Genomic DNA, 23,819 nt, shown 5'->3' on the forward strand with positions numbered 1-23,819 from the left:
ACGAAGATGTCTGGTTTCTATTTTCTGCACCGCAACTTCCGATTTGCTGCCTGAAAAACTGAGTCAGCATCCTCCGTAACGAGTGAGATGTTGAGCCAAAAAGAGGATAAAGTGTAAGTGTTAAACATTGGATGATTTATCGAAAAAGAAAAAAAAGAAAGAAAAAACATAGTGCGAAACTGTTATGTGAAATGATATATTTCTCATTATCGGTATCATTATTTATATGTGTTGCATATTTTACCAAACCCCTTCTCTGTGTTATCTGACAAGGAACCCCTTGATTGAGAGTTAGCAAGTTCAATCTTTAGAAGGCTTGTTTGAAAGTGCTGTGTTAACTGTTATGACAGGAAAAATATCAGCTGTTAATGACTCACCATGTGCATCAGGAGGACGACAGAAAATGAATCTCCGGGAGGTGCAGAACTCAATCTTCTATGGGATGTATGTATTACACTTCACAAAATGGACATTGTCGGCATTCAAGAAACGTTCAAAACAAACCACTAACTTGTACCATGATCACCGGATGAGAAATTTCACGGCACAGTGATCACAGAGGCTAGGACCATCAAGATCGAAGGCGACTTCCCTGGGAGTTACAAACTGTCCATGACATTCAGGTAGGTATCCACTCTTAAAGAATGGATATGGAATCATATTGGCGTAGCGGGGAAATGAGAACTGATGGAATGTGATAGCGTGCAACCGAATGCCAAATAGTCTGTCGTGGAGCTTATCGTGAAACTGGCTATCCTTTAAGACGTAGCTACAAATAGTTCGATAGTAAATTTTATAGGCACCGAAAAAACAAACATCCGCAGCCTGAATTTGTCCAGTGGTTCCAGGTGGTATGAACTGCAATGTCACACACTTTTTAGGAGGGATAGTTTGCTCTAAAGGAGTACGATTTTTATACGCAGACCAGGAATCAAGAAAATGCAAGTTATTTTGACCAACTGTTGGCCAAAGACAGCGCTTATACAATAGTTGTAATTCTCTTACTCCCATTTTCCCACTCTTGCTTACTGTGACATAAATATAAATATTCCCTATTGCCCTTGCAAGATTACGCACACGAGAAAGAGTAGTAGGGGACAGAGCACGTCCAACTTCTAGCAGCACAATAAATAACTTTCCAGCCAAGTTACCTTCCAGATTAACAGTCGGCATAATTGTATACGAACACGTTAAGGCATTCATGTTTGTTGACCTTGATATAACTCTCTCGGTACCTCGAATTTCCAAGGTCCCTTTCATATGCATTTCCTCTTCAGATACCAGTTGGTCGGAGTTGTAAACAAATTCCTTACCGAACGATGGTATAAGTTTGTTCATCTCATCTACAAATTTTCGGGCCGATTCCGCAATTTGATGTGCATCGCCCAGTTGACGCTTTCTTCGAAATTTCGTTAACTTACGCCTTCCAATTCTGTAGCACTGTTTGAAGTTATGCAACTATGCATTGCTTCTCTTGAAATCACTCTAAATCTATGCCGCGCGCAATTTGATGTGGATAACGTAGCAGCTCACTATCATGCACATCCTGAAATTGTATCGACTATCCTTGAAACACGCAAACACCAGTTTCTGTAACAAGTGTGCCTTGTTCTCCCTTCGATATCCGTAGTTTTTTTGATGCACTACACTGTCATACTGCTGCGGACTTACTCGAAAGCTGTTCATAATTTTTTTTTTTACTATATTGCTGATGATCTTCCATGAACGTAATTATGTTTAGTACTCGCACCTTGGACAACGATTATCCATTACTAGGCTTCACTGGAGACATCATTTGTGGTTCCCTGTCCAACAAGGATGATGAACTACATGGCTTGACACCAGTTTCACTCTCACTTTCACTTGTTAAACACGTATCGTCATCATTGTACTCCTCACGTGCATTATTCACATAGTCGAGCATGTTCGACACCACACATTCAACTGGCTCATCTTGCAGAAACGCTAATATTTCATCTGCCACTCTCGGAAATTCCTTGAGTTGCTTTCTGACGAAATGTCAACTTCACCAAATGTTGTTATAGATATAATGCAATGTTTGCTTTGTTTATCATTGCCATTGTTCTGCTTTGTATCAACTCCACTAGCACTGTGGCACTGTTATAAGTTAGTCATCGACTAAGCACTTCAGCCGACCGTTGTGACCGAGTGGTCGTAGGCGCTTCAGTCCGGGAACGCGCGACTGCTACGGTCGCAGGTTCAAATCCTGCCTCGGGCGTGTTATATGTGTGATGTCCTTAGGTTAGTTAGGTTTAAGTAGTTCTAAGTTCTAGGGGACTGATGACCTCAGATGTTAAGTCCCATAGTGCTCAGAGCCATTGAACCATTGTAGCAATTCAACTACGTTTCGTAGCCACATGTTGTGTTCACCATTTAGAAACTCCAGTCCCGTCCTCAATGCCATTTGCAGCCAACATTGTGGTTGCACGGTAGGCAATATGTGGGTCATCGAATGCCGTAAACATCATTGGCCTTTTGTCATCTCGCACACAAAGAGTTCCATGTAAGTAATTTAATTTATAGAACGTATTGCTTAAGAGGAACTTTTTAACTACATTTTAAATACGTTTGTTTTAGCAAATTATTTAATATTTTTGGCCAGTTTATTGTACGGTTTTATTCCTTGGTAGAAAATTTTGTTTTGCGTTTTATGTTTCTTCTTTCTTGGCAAATGTAAGTTCAGCCTAGTTCTTGTTCTATGGTCATGGACAGAGCTGTTTGTGCAGTAACTATTATAGTTATCTTTTGTGTGTGCAGCTCATTGCCAGATGTACTCACATGATGTACTTAGAATCCTCATGGTTTTGAACAGATCTTTACAATGAGCTCGATTATTATGTTTTGATTCTTTTTCTTATGATCCTACTCTGTAGTTTGGAAACGGTGTTCGTATTTTGTGCATTTGTTCTCTAAAATAATCTATAGGTAAGAACTGATTTACGTACGAATATTATGTAACTAAAAAGAGATTGACGATTACAACTTGATGATAAGACTCTAATGCCATAACATGCTGATGATATTCTTTTTGCAAATATCTTCATGTGTTCCTCTTACGGATTTGACGGTTCTAGCTATTACTTAACAATGCTGTCCATGTACATAGCCTCAAAGTACATCCAAACCAGCCAATTGTCTTCCTATATAAAGGGACGTGACCACCATAGTTCTAGTACTCTAATATCAGTCTTTCTATACTCCATCCTCCCTGAACTATATGTGATCTGTCTTAAACGTCTCTCACAAGCATTCTTAGGAACAGCGCATTAGAAGGTCTCTTGCCTACTACTTCGGTTAGATCTATCATTCAGTTGAAATGGCACTGAGCACTATGGGACTCAACTGCTGAGGTCATTAGTCGCCTAGAACGTAGAAATAGTTAAACCTAACTAACCTAAGGACATCACACACATCCATGCCCGAGGCAGGATTCGAACCTGCGACCGTAGCGGTCTCGCGGTTCCAGACTGCAGCGCCTAGAACCGCACGGCCACTTCGGCCGGCTATTATTCAGTCCGACAGACATAACAGATCCACGTATTTTACGGCGATTGCTTTGTTCGATAATGAACGAATTCTAGAGCTCAGAAATCATTTACACTGGTGAAGCATATTTCTTGGTCAAACGGGTTACCCCGTCGCACACACTATCTCTGGACACTCACAGTAGACGTGACAACGCTCTCTACCACACGACTGACCTTACTGCAGAACCTCTTAGCATTATAAGAGGCCTTAGATAGATCTCCATCTGCCCACACGCATCTTTTGTTATTTGTAGTGACTCTTTAATAGTTTACAAGTCATAATTCACTGCTAATGCCGACACCCTCAGGTACTGTCCACTCAGTACCTCTCTGAGCTGCATAGCAGTGGAGGACCGTCTTCCCCTAGTTACATCGAAGTCTCAGCAAACGAATCCACATATACTTTTGTGAAGGAGACTGCCCAGACTCACGGAGGACCCTATACCAACAACTTCTAGTGTCATGAAATAAGAAATGTCATTCTGTAGCTGCCTCTAATAAGTTGCTCATCACAAAAGATTCTAAAGCTGCATGGAGGCTTCATGCAGAACGTTCCACTGAAAATATGAAGTTCTTTGCCAACTTCGTATTGGCCACGCATAACTGACCCGCGAATATATTCCTAAACAGACCGCTCCATTGTACGTAAATTGTGACCCTCTTTATTCGGGGCATATATTTCAATAAAGTACGTTACTTTGACTATGATAAGGCAAACACTTAAACTAGCTGACACCTCGCCCTCAATTTTAGCCCATATCCGAGCGGGCAATCTTGTTTTACGCTTCATCCGGCAGTGCGGCTTGTATTCCTATTATTTCCGATTCGGACAATATGGACTTACCAGGCTCTCGGCTGAGGTGGCTGTTCACCTCCCACTAGAGCCTCAGCGCCAGAGGTCCTCTGGCTGGCCCTGACTGTGGACTATCTTATTCACTCCTACCCTTTTACTGACCAGACTATCTGGTCAGTGTCTTACAATAATTGAGGAGCTGCTGGCTGAAAGCAGAAGAGGTGCACTTGCCACTTAATATGCCCTGGAGGGCATTCTGCTGTTTTTTGTTGCCTATTTCCCCATATTATGATACTTTACTTTTCCTTTTTCTTTGTGTTTGTTGTTCCCTTGTACTTTTCCACCACAGACCAACATACTCTCAGGATTGAGGGACTGATGATCTAACGATTTGGTCCTTTGAACCCATCAGTCTAATATAAATATAGCATCTTGGCAGTATAGTGTCGTAATGAGCTTGTTAACCACCTATTTTTGTGGTTTTCCTTCAACCACAACTTTATTCATCAGATATATTCACACTGGAAAGTGGGCACTGACTACAGCTACTTTCCACAGAACAGGGACGTGTAGTGGCAGGTGATCTTGATAGTTGTAAGAACTGTCACTGCAACTGCCTTTATATCTGTGGCGAAGGGAAATGGGGAAAAATGGTATCTGTCGTTGACAAAAAGAGCCACCCTAACTTTAGCCCTTATACCTGTAAGGTCATCCTTCCTGTCAGGGTTGTAGTTCCTTAGGACAGATGTCTCGGTGAGTTTAAAATGATTTACTTGTAATCAGATACAGATTGGATTCTCCTGTGCCAAGAACTTCGGTTCTTCCATATATGTAATGAACTCTTTTAAATTCCACTGTAATATAGAGGTCTCTGGTGGAGCCATAGCGTGATGCAGATTATCCTGTCCCTTCTCTCTCAGCCGTACTGGAGGAACAGTAGTCTAAGTGGGACTCTCAGGTTCCTCTGTGGAACATTAATGTCTTCAACATTTTAATCATCATCATACAAGGAGAGCGTTCATCGATTTGATGAATAGACTGCTATGTTATTTGTTTCTGGACGGCTTTTTGTTGAACTTTTTAGGAATCTGAACTTGGTTATTTTTATTGAGATGAAATTTTGATGCTCTAGTTGTTGACATCAGAGTATTTCTGAAGTCAGCAGCAGTTTTACCCACTGATGACGGAGTTTGTGTTGAGGCATTACTTTTAGTGACTGGTTTCTTAAGGCCTGTCGTAAGATAGGTGGTAAGTATTTGAGGCTGCACTGCCTAAAGGCATTTTAGCATCATCATGGGGGATTCTTCTTGTTATCTTCAGTTTCTATATTTTTCATTCTTCAGTATAAATGTAACACTTCCTTTTCTACACTGGATGATCATCAGAATAGTTTATACATTTTAGGAAAGACGTACAAGATTCACTTGATTTATATGCGGCGAGTGATAATTCTCGCTGCCTTTGTGGTATACGATAAGCCACACATGCCTCCTGAGACGTCGCGAACGGTGAGCACCTCAGGAAGCTCAGCCTTCATTACCACGGTATGGACTTGGCGAACCTGACGTTCCTTACTTGTGGTCTGGTGAGCGCTGCCAATCCTCTGTAACTATAAGTCTGGGGCATGCTTCAGCGACCACCACACGGCGCGGTGGTGAATAATTGTGTGTGTCACAAGGAGCTGGGGCTTGGTTTAACTGCCTGGACTGCACGGCTGGCACAAACCTCTTTAAAGAAGAATGTCAGCCTCAAGGTGTGTAATACGTGACAGACGTTAGCAGGCTACCTCTGGGGAACCAGTCACATCTTAGATGTTTAAGGTTTACTCAAGGTCTATCTCGGTGGACCTTAAGTTCCCTAGCTACTCGTGGAACCGGAATGCAACAATGGAAACGCTGTAAATCAGCAGCCAGAGGGAAGACGGTACCACTGGTTGGCATCAACACTCAACACATCAATAGTTCTTGTAAAACCAATCTTTCTGAAAAAATTTAAGGTTTCTTACACTCACAAGTTAAGAGGAATAGCCTTCACAACAAGGATGACCTCAGTAGGTAGAGAGATAACGGAGAATCGCCATCTTATTAGAGGAAGTATACCACTCTTCTCCTGTCCTCATTACTACAAATATGCGAGCAAGTGCTGTCATAATGTACGTGCAACATGAGCCTAAACATTATGACTACTACCTACTGTGACAATGAATGCTGCATAGTGTCACTGCGGGCACATGATGCACTAAGGAAAGACCGAGGGTAAGTCAGTAAGTAAGCATCGGCAATCAATTTTTATAATTTATTACAACACAAGTGCACGATTTTTATTGATATCAGTTTTCAATAATGTCACGCTGCTTTTCAGTACACTTGGTCCACCGTTGCACAACTTTCCGACACCCTCTAAAAAATAGTTTTTGGTTGTGCAGCAAGCCACGTATGCATAGCTTCCTTCACCTGTCGATAGGGCCTAACTCTCTAGTTCGAAGTGATGAACCCATATTTCATCTCCAGTGATGGTTCGTTTCAGAAACGTTTAACCTTCGTTAGCATGACGGTCCAATAGGTATGGACAGATTTTCACACAGTTACGTTTGTGCTCTTGACTGAGTTGTTTCGCAACTCATATCGTACAAACTTCATAAAAATGGAGCCTATTTATGCATGATTTCACGTGCAGAACCTTGACTACTCTGCATATCGTTTGCCACATACGTCTGTTTTTCTGAATCGAGGCACGGAAGTGTTCAGTATTGGCATCTTTTGTGGCTGTAGCTGGACGCCCCACGCTTTTCTCGCCTTTCATGGTAGTTCGACCACTTTTGAACTGTTTAATCCATCGGTAAACACCTCGCTGCGACAAAACATTGTCCTGCGTTGTGCTGAAAGGCTTTAAGTCTTCTGTGAATAGCCGCTCCTGGTACACCACAAAAAAAACGACCAACGGAATGTTGTTCTTTTGTGGTGCAAACAGTGTGTGGAGAGCCCGTCTTTACGTCGCAACAGCGCAACACGGACTGACGTGATAACGCTGCAACCTACCACAGGCGAAGATAACGGAACAATCCACCGGCTGGTGAGCACAGAAAGCCGTACAGCCAACCTATAGACATTTAAAGCAAAATTACAGAAAAGTGGAGCAGAGACGAATCGGTACTAATGCTAGCAACAATACGAGCCACAAATGGCTGATATAAGAGACTCTGACTCTGACTCTGACTGAGGGCAGGTTGTTATGACGTGGAGTCTAGGAACGGGCATATTGGTAACAGCATAGCTGGTCAGCTGTTCGTATGATGCTGTCGTGAGCATCTATGTAAAGTGGCTGAAGTACAGTGAAACACGTGTAGGTGACAAGGTGTGGGACGTCCATGCCATATCACAAAACGTGGAGTTCAGACGCTTGCCCGTTCTGTACAGCAGATACGGAGGTGAGAATACAATGCTGGTGCAGCCCCAAGTCTTTCAGAGCACACAACTCAGCACACATTGTTGAAAATTAGGCTCTGCAGCAGACGACTCCTAAGTGTTTCCATGTTGACCCAACGACATACTCAGTTACTATTGCAATGGGCACAGAATCATCGAGGTTATAGCATAAATCGGTGGAAACGTGTCACCTGGCTCGATGACTCACGCTTCGTGCTACACCCAGACGACGGTCGTGTTCGTATATGTCACTATCCAGGCGAACGGCAGCTTGGAACAAGCACTGCACCACCGATGCAAGCCAGTGAAGACAGTGGGAGTAGTATTATGCTATGGATGACATTCGCCTGAGCTTCCATGGGACCTGTCATAGCAATCGAAGACACCATAACAGCTGTGGACGACATGAACATTATTTCAGACGACCTGCATCGTTTTACGTTTGATCCCTTCCTCAAAGACGATGGCATCTTCCAGCGAGATAACTGTCCATGTCCTGCTACTATGGTTTGCTTAGCGTGAGAATGAACTGACGTTGATAATATCCATTCCTTTTATGCGCGCATTTTAACGCACACAGTGTACTATGGAGCTCCGCTGCCACTTGCCCCCAGGGTACAGCTTGACGTCGCGTCTCCCAGCACTAAATTAAAAACATGCGCTTAACAACGTGTGAAAATTAATTTTAGAACTTCTTCTTTCAGTGTCGCTTGAAGACCATTATACCTGCCTGCCATATTTCCTCCGCCATCATAAGGTACGCTAATAGTATCTCGAAAATTTAAGTTTAATTGGTCTAATTCATTAGTTACAAAAGCTTGGAAAGCGTCTTCTGTTGATTTCTGAACAGGAACCATGCAGATCGCCCAGTATTGTGGAATTCCATTCCTAACATAGCGTATGCAAATTACAGCCTGATCAACAACCCCAACGTCCTGGCATCAATCCACATTGAGGCTAAAAGATTTCGCCGTCTGGAATTCTTTGACGATCCCTTGTTTAGCCTGATGTCCACACATATTTATTAATTTATTTATAATGGTTCTGATAGAAAGGTAATAAGACTATGTCTACCCTTACCTTTTCTTGATGCTTTTAAGAACTCGGACATACTTCGACAGTAGAACAACTAAATTTATTGGAAATCTTTACACAGTTTTTCGCCTTAGATGTTGCTCAACATTTCCTCTTTTTTTTTGCTCTTAGCAAGGTGACCAAGGCTAATTGATGACTTTGGTTTTCTTCATGTTTGACGAGTTGCTCTTAAATATGTTTTTTTTATGGAGTATCACTATCAATAAAAGGATTTCTTCCTCCTTCTTCTTTCAGCTTAGAACTGTCGGTTTTGTTTTTTTTTTTTAAAAAATATCTGTTCACAAATGTGAAACGATTAGCAGAGTTGCAGATGGTGCTGCTTCAAAAGTAACTTGACAGGAACCAAGGAATGTAGGGAGAACTGCATTGGTTTTTTTTTAAAAAAAAACTTGTAGCTCAAAATTACAATCAGAAAATAACATTAAAACAAATGATTCCACAATAAAAATACATCAATCCATATACATTGGTTTATTCTATTTTCATTTAATTACATCAGAGAACTGAAGTAATTAAAGAAACTGTCTCTCATGCATGTTGTCCAGTGTCATATGCATCCTATTAATAATGCTGCTGGCTGCCTCCTTGCCAATGTCAATGAAGTCTTAAATGGACAGAAGGAAATCACCAGAGGCCAGATATCTAAGTGTCAGTAGTTGCTGGGTCATTGGTGGAACAGAGTCAGCTCTGAAAGAAAGAAAAGAATGACATGAGACAATTCAAGAGAATTTAAAAACATAATCTACCAACCACTCCTTCCTCTGTACTGATTATATAGATTCAATAACTAAAGATGCATGTTAGCTAAATGACGAGTACCTATTTTCTTATAACACAAAGATAACAGTTACTTTATGATAAATATGGATGTTGTTATTGAAAGTGATGTTAAATTATTTATGGATGAAGGAGACTGTATTCAACAAATTTTAGGATTTAATAATGAAATTATTGAAGCTAATGAAAAACAATTACTAATAATTTTCCTAAAATTATTCCATTTGAATTAATATATGCTAATTTTAATGTAGTTGACGGTGAACATGATAATCACTTTCACAGTGAAGCTAATATTATTTTTTCATTCAAACATAATGCTGAATTTGGAAGACCAATAATTTATGAACAAAATTATCCTATAAATATTCCAATTTTTGATACTATTCAAAATTTAATAATTACTATCACTGATGAAAATAATAATTTGATTGACTTCAATTGTGCAGTGCAACAGTAATTTTGAAAATGAATTAATAAATTTTTCCTCAGTAAATCATGGGTAAAATCGAGAGTTATCAATTTTACTCATTTCCTGTTAATGAGAAAACAAATAAATTTAAATATTCCTAACAAATAAATTGACATTAATATTTAAAATCTATAGATTTATCCTAATTGTTCACAACTGTATATGACACCTGATGCTATTCACACAGATGGAACAAATTTTTCAGCATTAAATGGTAAATCAAATATTAAACTAATTGATGATTGTGTGTTAAAATTAACTGATGTTATTACAATTAAAACAGAAATAATATTTTATCTAGAATATAACATCCATTTATTTCTTCATCAATTCTTATTCGATTAACTTCATCTCTATCAAATAAATTAACTATAGAAGGACATATTCTTAACAATGATAAAATTAAAAACAAACAAAATGAAGTACTTCATCCATTAGAATTATTTGGTGGGTTTTATAAGAACTTCAATGAAATAATTTGGGAAGGAGATTTAATAGTAATTTTCACTTTGAGTTCAAGAAAAGATCAAGAAGATTCTATTCTTCGATGGACTCCTAATAATGATAATTTTCACACTTATAAGAGAAAGTATTGTTATAAAATGTATTGTTGTTAAATATGTACTAGAATATTCGCTTAAACTAGAACAAGCAAGACCAAAAAATCCAAAAATTCCAATTTCTTTCTGTGAACTACAGTCAAATGAGTTTGCTGGATTAAATGGAAAAAGATATTTTGATCTTGGAATTACTTATTGTTACAGTTCGACTGAACTTATTATACCATACTTAATTTTCGTTGTTTTCCAAACTACTCGAAAAAATGATCAGTTACATAATTCTTCTTTATTCAAGTGTGTTAAATTACAAAATTTTTGTGTAAAACTGTAAGACATTAAGTTTTTCCTCTAGAATTATCGACTGTTGATCCACCAAACAACTTCTTAAAAGCGTAGAATACTTTTAGAGATTTTGAAAGAATAACACAATTAAATAATGTTTTAATTGTAAAGCCATTCAACTTTATTCAAAATTACCTTATCTATGTAGTACATATGCCTAGAAGAATAAATGTTTTAACTACTCAAAGAACAACAATGTAACTATGCACATATGTTAGTGAAGATATACCAAATGATACAATTTCATATACAATTATGTATGGTAAAAAGAATTTACTGTATGATTCACAACATAGAATTTTAACTGAAAATTTTTAATGACATAAATGAATAAAAATATTAAAAAAGTTTGATAAAAATTTTAATTTTTGAAAACCTAAATCTTTTTCTGTATATATATATATATATATATATATATATATATATATACAAACAAAACAAAATTACCATGAATAGTGGTGTTGAAAATGTAGTAAGTGAACTTAACAGTTACAGTAATGGTTATGTAAAATTGATTGCTAAATTATCAGAACTTAAAATAAATGAATCTTACAAAATTTCAGAAGCCAAAATTTTAATAACTAAATATGGAGGAAAAATTTTATTACTCTTAGGTGATAAATATAAAATTACTCTACCAGATTGTTATACTAAAATCTTTTCCTAATTTGAGGGTAAATTAGAGAAAATTATTGGATTACATTTTATTTATCGAGGTTAAAAACAAAATAAAGATAAATGAGTTCATATTATTGAATTTTAATAAATTTTAGTCTTTATACGTTTTTATTATTTAAATAAATGAAAATTTTATTTGGCAGATATAGATAAATTTTTAAATGGGGAAATGACAAACTTAAAATTTTAGTTTCATAGTGATAATTTTTTAAAAATGTTCTCTTTTGTCCAGAAACACCATAAATATACTAAAGGATATTGGTCTCTAATTTTGCAGGTCCATTCTTTTACCTTTCTTATATATTGAAGTCATCTGCACTTTTTCCCAGTCGTTTGGGACTTTATGCTGGGCGAGAGATTCACAATAAATGCAAGTTAAGTAAGGGGCCAATGCCAAAGAGTACTCTTCGTAAAATCGAACTGGGATTCCATCCAGACCTGGTGATTTATTTGTTCTCAAATCTTTGAGTTGCTTCTCTACATCAGGTATGCTTTTTTCTATGTCATCCATACGGGAGTCTGTCCCCTGGTCAAATGACAGTTGTTTGTATGGTTCTTCTGTGTGAACAATTTCTTGAACATGAAATTTAAAACTTCAGCTTCTGTTTTGCTATCTTCGACTGACACAAAAGGCTGGTAAACAAGAGACTGAATGGAAGCCTTAGACCCAATTAGTGATTGTACATATGACCAGAATTTTTTTGGGCTCTCTGCCAGATCTTTTGCTGAGGTTGATGGTGGTAGTTGTATGCTTTTGGCATAGATCTTTTCACAGACACACCTGTCTCTAACCTTCACTTTTCGTCGTTTGTGCGTCCCTTTCGAACCTAGAGTGCAATAGGCTCTGCACCCTCAGCATCTTACGAGTTTTGTTATTAAACCATGGTGGGTCTTTTCCATCCTTTATCCACTTGCTATGCATATAACTCTTCAGACCACTATTTACAATCAGCTTAAACGTTGCCCATAATGCCTCTACATCCATCTGACTGGTCTAAGTGGTGCCAGTTCACTGCTAAGTAAGATGTTAATAACTGCTGATTTGCTCTATCTAGCTGAAACACTCTCCTACCCTTCTTGACTTATTTATAAACTTTTGTAATCATAGTTGTTATAATGACATCATGATCGCTATTCCCCATTTCTGTACTGACATTCTCGATAAGGTCCGGCCTATTTGTAGCTACAGGGTTTAAGGTACTTCCACTGCGTGTGGGCTGCTGAGCTAGCTGCTCAAGACAATCTTCAGAAAACGTGTTCATAAGTATTTGGCATTACTGTCTGTCTGTACCTCCCATAATGAATCCATAGACATCCCAGTCGATAGCCGGAATGTTGAAGTCGCCTCCAGCTAGTATTCCATGATCTGATTATCTACGTGCTGTTGACTGTAGACTTTCTTTGAATTACTCTAGAGCTGCCACAGTGGAATCAGGCGGCCTGTAAAAGCATCCAACAATTAACTTAGTTTCACCTATACCTGCTATACGGGACCAGACGACTTCACTGTCACTCTCAACTTCGGCCTCAGTAGAGACAATATTTTTGTCAAGTACAATGAAATCTGCGCCTCCTATGGCCTCCAATCTGTCTTTCCAATAAACGTTCCACGACTTACTAAATATCTCAGAGCTTTCCTCTTCAGGTTTCAGCCAGCTGATAGTCCCAAGAATCATATGAGGGCGAGAAGTTTCCTGTAGGTCGTAAGGCATGGGGGGGTGGAGGAAGTAGGGTAGGGGGCGTGCACAGGCTAGGATCCAGCTGGCAAACGCCACCTGACTAAATAGGCACTCCGACCCTGGCACAGTCTACTCTTTGTTAAAAAATGTTTATAGATGGCGCAAGCGTTTGTTCCCATTCCCTAGTGTTTTGTCCTACCCTTTAGTCTTCGCCGATCGTGTCTTCAGCTAACGTCTGCTCATCTGCTCCAAATCCAGTAGTGCCCTGCAAGTGTTGCAGCAAATGTATCCAACACAGAAAATATCCAACTAATACAGACCAAACTGCTCCTTCTTAAACAGAAGGGGAAGCACGTATCATTGTGCTGGGTACCAAAGCATATCGGAATTCAGTGAAATGAGCTAGCACATGTAGCAGCCAAAAAAGCCGGCTGAGAAATCAGTGTCATTCTGTGTATCAAATCTCTCCAGGCTGTCACCTTGGTATTGACTCTTAAAGTCATGCAACATTGGGATGTGAGGTGAAAGGCATGACGAAGAACAAGGTGTAGTGGGTAAAGCCAACAATCGAGTCGTGGCATTTCTCATGCCAGTCAGTCTGACGTGATGGAGTCACTCTGACCAGGGCCGTACCGAGGGCATAGCGAGATGGTGGTCCGCCGAGGGATCAGGCACAAAGAGGGTGCAAAATACGATCAGTTAAAAAAATGTGGCTTAAAAATTAACCGGAAGAAGTACGTGAGTTCTCCTACCCCTCGTGATGGTATCTTCTGACTATGAGAAGAACCCTTTCCTTCGACTGGTGACTGTAAATGCACTCTGCTGTCACAGTGTTATTTCTACAGTCCAAGTGGCATGATAAAGAAACGACTACTACTGGACAGACGTCTTTCGTTAGCATAGTTGATGTGGCAACAGTGCACTTTGTTCACACAGCTACCACCTACAAAACTCGCTCATGTTCAACAACAGAGCTCTTACTGCATCCTCGCCACGGTATTGTAGGATCTCAAGCATTGGCCAACTGATGCTGAAGCAAATATACTATTTGACTAAAGGCATATGATTTTTGCCGACTGAAGTTTGGAGTGAGACTGTTTGAGCTAGACTGCTTTAAAGTATTCAACAGAACAATAAGTACAATGGTACACACATCACATGTATCAAAACATTTCATTTGACTGATTTTCTGTCGGGAAACGCTTTAGCTGAAAGCTTTGTGTCGTACCTCGAAAATTTTTCAGCTGATTTTAGTGCCAAATATAGCAGAAATCTTGAAATGAGACAATCTTTGTTGCAAATTTTTTTATCAATTTATTGGAAATGATGATTTTCGCCTTTGTGGGACATCTTCAGATTTTTCTTTAATGCTACATGCTGGTGAGCGAATATCCGTCCTCTAATGCCACATGCTAGCATTAAAAGACGGATATTCGCTCACCAGATTACTTCTTACTTTAATCTGAAGATGCCTCCCAAAGGCGAAACGCATCAATGCCAATAAACAGATAGAAACAGTTTGCAGTCAAGACTGTTTTATTACAAGAAATTCATAACTGACTGGTGTACCAGTATGGAAAGGAACCAATTTTGTAGCAGAGATACTGATACACTACAGTTTAAGGTAATAGCTTCTTTCAAATTCTTGGTGACAGAGTAGATTAAGAGCATGGGAACAGATTCCCACTTGATATTTTGAAGGTTTTTAAAACTAGGGGTTAATAGATGCTTCTCCAAAGGTTGAAATAACTCTTCCAGGGACTGCACGTAGACTGTTAACTCCAACATCTTGCCCATGGGATACGAAACCTGTTATATTTGACCTCAGCGACGTAATTGCCTTTTGCGCTTAAAACGAAAAAATTCACGTAAAGTTATAATACAAACATAATTCTTGTAAGGAATATTTTATCAACTCTTAATTAAGCTGTTTTCCCTCTATTTCTAATTAGTAATGTATGCGCTATGGATAAATTATAAAGAACAATCGAACTCTGTTCTTCATTGTTATCATTACTTGCATGTAGACTCAGCTGGATCATGCTGTGCTTTTAGAGTAATTTTGCTGATCTATCATATGACTCTCATTATCCCTTTATAGGCTATTTTACTTTCTTCAGTTCACATGGTTCCTGGCTCTTTGGAACTTCATTCTAGCCAACAGTTTATCTTTTGACCAAACACATCTGTTTTTTATTTTTATTTTTTGAATAAAAGTCTTAGTTGAGAAAATGTTGCTTTAATTGTGTGTCTTGCCTTTGTATGGTATCGTCAGATTATCTACAAGAAGAATAAAGGGAAAATATTAGTTAAGGTATGGTCCTATTATGCGCAGCTGTAATAAATTAGCTAAGGAAACTTTTATGAACTATGGTCTGAGAGACATAAGTGCAGCTCTTATGCTGTGGAATAGACATACATCCAGATCAAGCTAACTGTGGCATGCACCTAGACAATGAACACAAGTTGATAAGTAAATCTTAAAAATAAAGAATAAATTACGTAGTGGTGAATTAAATAAAGTGTCAAAATAAAAAAACCGCATCTGATAGAGTCATGATGGTAGGTGCAATGGTGCAGCGATAGAACAACATTTACAGAACTGCACACATCTTACTTTACTGAAAGTAGTGCAATGAAAACCACCTATCACCTCGACATATGCTTATTCCACAGCATAATAGTTCTAAGAATATCTCTTAATCAATGGTTCATAAAAATTGCCTTAGATGTTTTATTACAACCCTGTGTGATAGGACCATACCTTAACCCATTATTTCCCATTTAATATTTTTCTCGATAATCTGATGATACCCTGAAACAGCGAAACACGTCATTAAAGCATTCTTTCGCTGCCAAGAATATTTTATTTAAAAACAATCTTTATATGGTTGCTGTATAAGTCAACAAGAGAGAATGAGAGATGTTTTATAAGATTCCTGTTTAAAACTCCCATTGCTTCTGTTTCGGCTTTCTCAAGGTCCTAACTAGTTTGATCCATGGTATACTCTTTAATTTTTCTATGAATGCCATAAGCCTGTTGTGGGGCGGCTGGTGGAAATTTAGGTTGCTATTATTTAATGTTTGGTTTGTAATGTAGAAACATTGCATTTTCCGGCCGATGCACCAATTGTGGGGTGGCGGGTGGAATTAATTGTTATATAAATGTTCCTATTATTTATGCTGTTGTTTTGCCGTTCTCAACACTGGCTCTCTAACTACAATTTTGGCAACCAGAAAGTGATTAGCAAAACGTGAAGCCTGTAATTAGAATTCCTAGTGCCCACTTCATCTGAGAAATACACTTATAGCTACAGCTTATAGCTCTGAGGAATTAGGAGATTGTCTGGGATTCATAATCAAAAACGATCGTGAAAAAACGTTCGCTATATTCTGAAAGTCACAGATGAAAAAAAAGAATCCACACAATCTGACTAACAGAGCAGTTCAGAGTCTAATGCGCTGATGCAACTATAACTGTCCAAATTAAATGTTTAAGTGAATGCTCACCATAATTTGATGATAATGTTCATCAAACACAACGCTAAATAATGGTAGAATGTTTGTCCCGTGACGGCACGTGAAAATACGACATACGCAAACTGAAGATAGATCATTAAAGTCATCCCAGAATTAACACCTCACTTGAAAATGATTTCATGGTTACGCGTAACCCGAGTAACTTAATACGGCATCCGAGGCTGTTTATAGCAACAATACCGACGCGACGCGACTCCCGACACAGATGGTGTGCTATTCAGCGTCTGGGGAGAACTGGGGCCTATTTTACTCGCGCAGCATTCTTGTATATAAAGCCGCGGTGCGGACGGCTAAGGGAACGCCTGATCAAATCGGCTCTCCCAACTAGCCGCTGGGCTAGTAATGCACCACTTTAAGTTATTGAATAAATCATCGCTTCCTTTGCTGATGGCCGATGAAGCTTTCAATTTAAATGTGCAATCAGCACACAGGTAAGTAATCATAATAAAAGTCTGACGTGGCTAAGTAAAATATTTTGGGCGAGAGAATTAATTTAATTACACTACACGCGGTTGACGAGCTCTGAACTTGCCCTTTGGAAATACGCTATCGCTATAGTTTTATAGTTATTCAATTGAAACTTCTCACATCTTTATGATTGTAGCGGATCTCCCTTCTACTTAAATTTAAACTTCCTAGCCTTATTTATTAGCCTACTTAATCTATCTTGCTTCCTTAATTTTTAAGACAAAAACCAGAAAATCATGAATTTCAACTAAAATCTTAATTTGTGAGATCCAAAGTACTGTTTCTATTAAATTATTATGAAAGAGGAATCTAAATATAAATTTTTAAGTCTCTAGCTCTTTTCTGTTGCGCCAATGATTTTTACAGAAAAACGTCCAAATTTCGAAAATGGTTAAAGTTATTGAACTGACATTCAACACATGTTGATTTAGTATTACTCCTGACATGCTAGAAACGTTTCAGGTTATTTACTTGATTTTTAAAGTATTGCGCAACATTTATGACGTCAGAGCTAGTTACAGCGGACTAGGCTGGCACACAATGGAAAGACTGATGTGAATTTTATACAGCGTGAGTAGGCTGCTTCGCTACACTTTGTGTAAACCTCGTTGTTGGAAATCTGTGAACATGCCCACAAAACATAAATCCCGGTTTTCTATTGTCTGCTGCCAGGTTTGACAATTTCTCCGTTGCTTTACAGGATTTCAATCCCTATCAGTACTCCATTTTGTCTAGGTAAAGAATTTTCGGTATGCGAGGACGTACTGAAAAAAAATGCCTCCGAATTTCTTATGTGGAAACTCTTAAGGCTTTGAAATAAATCAAACGTTATTAAAATTCTACATTTTCCTTCTTCGTGTCTACACATTTGCAGCCTTCTGCCTCTAGAGGGCTTTGAAATGACGCAAGTAACATCGTGGCGGATAAAGTAGCTATGTCAGTGTATGAGAAACAGCGCATTGTAATCGAGTTTCTAATTCAAACAGTTCGTCCCCCGAGGCCAGACCACACACGAACGTAGTAATATCAGCAATAATGCGACGCCTTGGGTGCACTGCCATCGATTATTCTCCACACAGTCCCGACTTGGCCCCGACCGATTTTCATCTGTTTACAAAACTTAAAGAACACAATCGAGGACTTAACTCTGATTGTGGTGAAGCGGTGCAAGCCGAGGTGACATTGTGGCTCCCTGAGCAAAGTCAAACATTTTTCAGTGACAGTATCAACAAATTGCTGTCTTGTTGGCGGAAATGTGCTTGTCGCCAGGGTGACTATGTTGAGAAGTGGATACGTGGACATGAAAATAAAAATGTAGAATGTTAGTAAAATTTGTTTTCCTAAGAAATGTTTAAGAGTTTTCACATGAACGAATTCGGAGGCATTACTTTTCAGCACGTCTCCTTACAATTCGCTATACGTCGTTCCCGTAGGGATTGTAAGGACAAGAGTAGATTAATTGCAGTACACACGGTGCATTTAAACATTCTTCCCGCGCTCTAGTTGTGAATGTAACGGTAAGAAGTCCTAACAACTGGTACAATGGGATGTACCTTCTCCCATGAACTTCACAGCAGTTTGCCGAGCGTGGATGCAGATGTAGCTGTAGAAGCCAGGACAAAGCAAATCAAGATAATTATGAATATCCATAGGAGTTGTGGATTTGAGAACCTGCTGATGGAGTCTGACCATTTATAACAAAATAATGAAAATAGTTATATCTCAGTATTATAACGCAGAAAATTTCACAGACTTTACAAGAAAGAAATGGGGGAGTATCAGAGATTAATTCTCAGTAGAACCGAGAAAAAATTGAAGTTTCACATATAGCAGGTGCTGCAGAAGGCATAGGTGTACTTAAGTGAACACATTTAAATTAAATTATACTTCTACATAATATTTTTATATCTAGAACGTTGTAAGGAAATTCGTCAGTTGGCTGGATTATGTATCTACAGTACTGGTTGTTTTGGTGTCAGTAGTGGCAGACGGTCTGTGGCCCTGATCTGATGATGCAAGGTGTATCTCACTCTACCAGTGCAGCTGCAACGAACCCGCAGTGATAAAACGGAGGTCGGTATAGTTATTATCAGCGTAATCGGACTGATAAGGGAGCATCTTACGTATTAATAGCATAGACAAATCCTGTTGCCAATGAGTCTATGCGAAGGTCTAGTTAAGCCATAACCTAAACTATGTGATCAAAAGTATCCGGACACCTGGCTGAAAATGACTTACAAGTTCGTGGCACCCTCCATTGGTAATGCTGGAATCTGAGACTTGTTCGAAGAATTTTCTCTGGGGGGAATGCAGTGGGGAAGCCAGTGGGTATTCTGGTGAGATCCTCTCCTGGAACTGCAGGTTATGTAGCAAGAGTAAGTTGATAGAGGAGCAGAAGCGTAAGATCTGTGCCCTTCAGGTGCAGTTGAAAAACGCACGGGAGGAGCTAGATAGGATGAGGAGGGAGAAGGGGCTTGGGGAATGGGGAAGAGATCTGCTAGGAGAAGAAGATTTTCAGATAGTTTTACTATTGGTGTTTACAATAGATATGGCCAACTGTCAGAGTCTAGTGGAGAGGAATCTCTAGTAGCTGTAGATGTAGGAAGTATGCAGCAGACCTCAGTAGTTACGGCGGCTAGAACAGTTGCAAAGTCGAAGAGGAAGAAGAAGGTTCTGCTGTTAGGTAGTTCTCATGGCAGAGGTGTAGGCCAGAAGTTGCAGGAAGTGCTGGGGAGTGAGTACCAGGTCACCAGCATTGTGAAGCCTAATGCAAGATTGGCTCAGGTGACTGTTCACATAGGGGGGTTATGTAGGGATTTTACTAAAGAGGATCAGGTATTGATTGTGGGTGGGGCTGGTAATAGTATTGATAGGGATGGGGAGTATGACATAGACGGTGACCTGGAAAAGATAGCCACTCAGACTGGCAACACGAATGTGCATTTCGTGGAACTGTTTCAGCGTCACGATCGGCCTCATCTTAATACAGCCGTGAGGCGTAATAACATGAGACTTGGGGGTGCGCTGATGACAGAAAGCATGGGTCACATTTCAGTGTTGTCGGTGGAGTCTATCAGCAGGGCGGGTTTCACTAGACATGGCCTGCACCTCTACAGGTATGGGAAGGCTCAAATGGCTCTGAGCACTACGGGACTCATCATCTTAGGTCATAAGTCCCCTAGAACTCAGAACTACTTAAACCTAACTAACCTAAGGACATCACACACACCCATGCCCGAGCCAGGATTCGAACCTGCGACCGTAGCAGTCTCGCGGTTCCGGACTGCAGCGCCATAACTGCACGGCCACCGCGGCCGGCGGTATGGGAAGGGGAGGTTGGCAAAGCTTATAGGCGACAGCATAGGTGGGGTTGGTGGGATCACTCATGGGAAAATTCCTGCAGTAGTGGGTGTTAGAGCTGCACCTTTTTTAGATTGAAGTCAGCTGTTAGGTATTCCTGCTTAAGGGAAGTCTCTCTAAAAAAGGAACCACTTTTGACAAAGCTTAGGTATCCGAGTAATGAGGGAATTAGTATATTTCATCAAAATATACAAGGTATTAGAGACAAAGTTAGTGAACTGCTTATAGATGTTGACTCTGAAATTATTGGTATATCTGAACACTTCTTAAACAAGGAGACAATTCAGAGGCTTCCTTTACCAGGATACAGGTTGGCTGGCAGCTTTTCGACGAGCTCTTTGCGGTGTGGGGGAGTAGCCATGTATGTGAAAAACGGCATCCCATTTGAGTCAGTTGATGTTTCAAAGTACTGCACTGAGAAGGTGTTTGAATGTTGTGCAGGTGTGGTTAAATTTAATGGAGCTAAGCTTCTAACTGTTGTTATTTATAGATCCCCAGACTCCGATTTCACAACATTTTTGCGAAAGCTAGAGGAGGTTCTTGGTTCACTTTATAGGAAATACAAAAAGTTAGTTATATGTGGTGACTTCAATATTAATTGTATAAGTGATTGTGCAAGGAAGATGATGCTGGTAGACCTCCTTAATTCATATAATCTTATGCAAACCGTATTCCTTCCAACGAGAGTGCAGGGGAACACTAGAACAACCATAGACAACATTTTTGTTCATTCCTCATTACTAGAAGGGCATTCTGTTAGCAAAAAGGTAAATGGCCTTTCAGATCATGATGCACAAATTTTAACTCTAAAAGATTTTTGTGCTGCAACACGTGTTAAATATAGTCATCAGCTGTTTAGGAAAGCTGATCCAGTTGCTGTAGAGACCTTTGTAAACATTATCAAGGAACAAGAGTGGCAAGATGTTTATAGCGCTGATACAGTAGACGATAAATATAAAGCTTTTCTCAAGACTTTTCTCGTTCTCTTTGAAAGTTGCTTTCCGTTAGAACGTTCAAAACAGGATACTGGCACAAACAGGCAGCCTGGATGGCTGACTAGAGGGATAAGAATATCTTGTAGAACAAAGTGGCAATTATATCAAAACGTTAAAAACAGTCAAAATCTAAATGCAGCAGCCCATTACAAACAGTATTGTAAGGTGCTTAAAAATGTTATTAGGAAGGCAAAAAGTATGTGGTATGCAGATAGAATAGCTAAGTCTCAGGATAAAATTAAAACCATATGGTCCGTCGTAAAGGAAGTGGCTGGTATGCAGAGACAGGTCGAGGATTTAGAATCAGTGCTTAGTGGGAATGTCCGTGTTACTGATAAGTCACATATATGTACAGTATTTAATAATCACTTTCTGAATACAGCAGGTGAACTAAATAGAAACCTAGTCCCAACAGGGAATCATATAGCGCTCTTAGAAAAAAGTGTTCCGAGACTGTTACCTGAAATGCTCCTCCATGATACTGACAAGAGGGAGATTGAGTTAATAATTAAATCATTAAAGACCAAGAACTCTCATGGATATGACGGGGTATCTAGCAGAATACTGAAGTATTGTTCTATGTATGTTAGCCCAGTACTTAGCCATATCTGTAACTTTTTCTTTAGGAGTGGTCGGTTTCCTGACCGATTAAAGTACTCTGTAGTGAAGCCACTTTATAAAAAGGGAGACATTGATAATGTTGACAATTTTAGACCTATTTCTATGCCATCAGTGTTTGCTAAAGTTATCGAGAAGGTTGTATATACAAGGTTACTATAGCATTTAAATTTACATGATTTGCTGTCAAATGTTCAGTTTGGTTTTAGAAACGGTTTAACAACTGAAAATGCTATATTCTCTTTTCTCTGTGAGTTTTTGTACGGATTAAATTAAAGGTTGCGAACGCTAGGTGTTTTCTTTGATTTAACGAAGGCTTTTGACTGTGTTGACCACAAAACATTACTGCAGAAGTTGGACCATTATGGAGTAAGGGGAGTAGCTTACAATTGCTTCGCCTCTTACTTTAAGAACAGAAAGCAGAAGGTAATTCTCCGAAATATTAAGAGTGGTAGTGATGTTCAGTCCCAATGGGGCACTGTTAAGTGGGGCGTTCCCCAAGGGTCGGTGCTGGGGCCACTGCTGTTTCTTATTTATATAAATGATATGCCTTCTAGTATTACAGGTGATTCAAAAATATTTCTGTTTGCTGATGACACCAGCTTGGTAGTGAAGGATCTTGTGTGTAATATTGAAACAGTATCAAATAATGTAGTTCATGAAATAAGTTCGTGGCTTGTGGAAAATAATTTGATGCTAAATCACAGTAACACTCAGTTTTTACAGTTTCTAACTCACAATTCAACAAGAACCGATATTTTGATCAGACAGAAGGGGCGTATTATAAGCGAGACGGAACAGTTCAAGTTCCTAGGCGTTCAGTTAGACAGTAAGCTGTTGTGGAAAGCCCATGTCCAGGATCTTGTTCAGAAACTAAATGCTGCTTTATTTTACCATGAGAACAGTATCTGAAATAAGTGACACTTCAACACGAAAGGTAGTCTGCTTCGCATATTTTCATACGCTTATGTCATATGGTATTATTTTTTGGGGTAATTCTTCTGATTCAAAAAAGGTATTTTTGGCTCAAAAACGGGCTGTTCGAGCTATATGTGGTGTAAGTTCGAGAACCTCTTGTCGACCCCTATTCAGTAGTCTGGGAATTCAGACAATGCCCTCACAGTATATATTTTCTTTAATGTCGTTTGTTGTTAGCAATATTAGCCTATTCCCAAGAGTTAGCAGCTTTCACTCAGTTAATACTAGGCAGAAATCCAATCTGCATGTGGAATGCACTTCCTTGACTCTTGCGCAGAAAGGAGTGCAGTATTCTGCTACATCCATTTTCAATAAGCTACCACAAGAGCTCAAAAATCTTAGCAGTAGCCCAAACTCTTTTAAGTCTAAACTGAAGAGTTTCCTCATGGCTCACTCCCTCTATTCTGTCGAGGAGCTTCTGGAAGAGCTTAAAAATTGAGCAAATTCCAGTGTTACATTGTTGATTTTCTTTATTTAAACTTACGACTAGT

The sequence above is a fragment of the Schistocerca piceifrons genome, chromosome X, assembly GCF_021461385.2.
Source record: "Schistocerca piceifrons isolate TAMUIC-IGC-003096 chromosome X, iqSchPice1.1, whole genome shotgun sequence".
Classification (NCBI taxonomy): domain Eukaryota; kingdom Metazoa; phylum Arthropoda; class Insecta; order Orthoptera; family Acrididae; genus Schistocerca; species Schistocerca piceifrons.